General features: G+C 40.2%; 1 protein-coding gene across 1 annotated transcript in view; it reads right to left on the bottom strand.

Moving 5' to 3' along the window:
• The window catches only part of LOC110166006 (protein-tyrosine kinase 2-beta-like), a 45428-nt gene extending 42952 nt beyond the window's left edge, over positions 1 to 2476 (bottom strand). The window contains exon 1 of the mRNA XM_055164038.1: positions 2078 to 2476. The gene's annotated coding sequence lies outside the window, so the exon portion shown is untranslated. The remainder of the gene's footprint in view (positions 1 to 2077) is intronic.
• Between the last annotated feature and the right edge of the window lie 301 nt (positions 2477 to 2777).

The raw sequence follows: 2777 nt of genomic DNA, 5'->3' as shown, positions 1-2777 counted from the left end.
TCCACTTTTCTCATGTTGGACATTTTTCTGATGAGGGTGTCACGGTCAACAGTCAAAACGATCGTCCTTTAAGAGCGTTTGGAAAGAGACAAGTCTTCATTTGTGCTGCTCTGGTGGGAGGGGCCACGTACAGAGACGCTGGAGACGCTGCTGTGATAAACACCACAGAAAATTAACAAGATTTTAACAGAAACTATAATTAAAATATTTTAGTAGAAAATCAGACGAGGGCCAGATTAAAGGTCTTGGAGGGCCGGATCCAGCCCCTGGGCCGTATGTTTGACACTCCTGCATTACAATATTACTGTATTTAAAATGTAATACATGACACGACTATTACAGCACTTTTAATTTACTCTCACCAAAATAACTGTAAAGATGATGAACTTTTGCACCATATATGGACTAAACCAGGACTGAACCAAGGACTGAACCAAGGACTGAACCAGAGACTGAACCAAGGACTGAACCAGAGCTGAACCAACCAGGAACTAAGGACTGAACCAGGTCTAAACCACAACTGAACCAGGACTAAATCAAGGACTGACCCAGGAGGACTAAACAAGGACTAAACCAGGACTAAATCAGGTCTAAACCAGGTCTAAACCAGGACTAAACCAAGGACTGAACCAGGACAAAACCAGGACTAAACCAGTGCTGAACCAGGACTGAGCCAGAACTGAACCAGGACTAAACCAGGTCTAAACCAGAACTATACCATTTTTAAACCAAGACTAAACCATGTTTAAACCAAGACTAAACCAGGACTAATCTTGGACTAGAACTTGGAATCTAGGACGGCCCCTGAGAGAACCCGAGCTCGATGGGGCGTCAGCTGCGTTTAGCCTCGTTCTGCGTCGGTTCTTTCCCTCATGGTCACCTGACGGTCTACGTGGACTTCACCTCTGGCCTTTCACCGCTGCTGATGTCGCTGGGATTTTAAGAAAAACAAAAAACCCACCACTTCAAAGCAGATGAAAAAAGTTTTGTGACGCGCGTTACTCACATTTGTACCGAGTAAAACATTACCATTTGTTCTCCTTACATTACTGCGTTACAGCAAAAAACAACGCATTACAGTAATTTGTTATTTTTATAACGCGTAACTCCCAACACTGCTCGAGTTAGAGTTAGTTTAATCTGAGTTTAATTTCAGTGAATCACTCTCCTAAACAGACGGTGTTCATGTTCTAGAATTTGAAGTCGTAGTTTCAGATGTTGAGCAGATAAATATTATAATTATTATTATTTATTATTATTATTAAAACTGTCTAACTGTTTAGGTAGAAGGACGGTCAAATACTTTTCTCTGTGGAGATATTATTGCTCTGCCTGAAATGTTGTATGGTATTAAACCTTTCTATCTCCATGGAGACCAAACCAGAGCAAGCTGCAGATCAGATCTGTGGAGAGGCGACCCCGCTCACAGTCAGAATGTCTGTTCTTGTCAGGATTTTTGAGCTCTAAACCCACCTGTGATTGAATAAATGTAAAGTCGAGCTGCTTAATGTCACAATGGAGAAAAGCATTTGACAGACCCACCACTGAAAAGTTACACAGTGCAGCTTTAAAGCCCTTTCAGCTGAAACAATCACATCTTTGGGGTTGAATAATAGCACCACTTTGTGAAGCGATCTGTGAGCCAGTTTTTGTTTCAGGCTCAGTTCTTCCACACATGTAGATTTAGTCTGCGAGTAGAGTAAAGTCCCGGTTTAGATCTGGGATAGTCCTGGTTTAGTTCTCATTTCTTTTCTGAAGACGATGTGTTTTATTCAGTTTGATTTGCGGCTGAACTCTTCCTGATTTACAAAAGCTGCAATTCAATTTGATCTTGAATCCAGGATTAAAAAAAGGTTTATAATTAAAATGTTTTTATAGTTATTTGTTAAAAATGCCCAACTATCGAAATCAAAATTAAATCTGCTTGTGACATTACCCAATACACATTTGACCTTTTATTTGGACTTTATTCTGAAATAATTTTAATCTTTTCAAGGTTTTCTGAGCTGAGCCCGTGTTTACTTCAGACGCGTTAAAAGTTTTTGAAAAGTTTATGAACCTGAGCACATGTACTCACCAGTCTGGCACGAGCTCCAACGCAAAAATTACAAAACCATAAATCGGTTCCGGCTTAAAAATCGAACTGCGAAATAAATTAAAATAAACCTTTGTGAATGATCGTCGCTAAACATTTGTGCAGGTCCAACCCACACATCAGCGGCTAAAAGAGGAAATAGTGCACTCTCAAAATGTAAAAAAGGAAGTCGTACCAACTGTAAAGACCTGACACCCCCGTCTTTGCAGAAATGGAACAGTCTCACGGAGAGAAGTACCCACGACGGTGACAATGGCACTGCCCACACTTCCTCTAAAAAAAACAAAAACAAAAACTGTGATATTTGCATCAAGTTATGGTGAAGTAAACACGTAAAAGTCGGGCTGTCGAAAGCACTTGAGCTGTAGACTGTGTAAGACTGTGTACTCGTCTAAACAAAGTATTCAGTATCAAAATGAAGTCTGAAATGATAGTATCAGGAAGTATTAGTATTAGTATTAGTATTCGTAGCATCACAAGGTGGAACAGAGCGTTTTCAGTTTGAGACCTCAGCCTAAATCTGCAGCTTTGTGTGTAAACGAAACAAAAGACAAAATCTAAGTTGGACCCAGTTGGCGCTTTGCTTTGGGTTTACTCATGTCTGTTTTTATTAAATGATTCACGGTGTTACATTTTTCCTCCACCCACGCTCCGATTAGACTTCAGTGTATGCACTTAAATG

This window comes from Boleophthalmus pectinirostris, unplaced genomic scaffold (genome assembly GCF_026225935.1).
Source record: "Boleophthalmus pectinirostris isolate CB_2022bp ecotype Guang Dong unplaced genomic scaffold, ASM2622593v1 HiC_scaffold_11, whole genome shotgun sequence".
NCBI classification, from domain to species: Eukaryota; Metazoa; Chordata; class Actinopteri; order Gobiiformes; family Gobiidae; genus Boleophthalmus; species Boleophthalmus pectinirostris.
The sequence above is the reverse complement of the archived record's forward strand: the minus strand, read 5'-3'. Positions and strand labels throughout refer to the sequence as shown.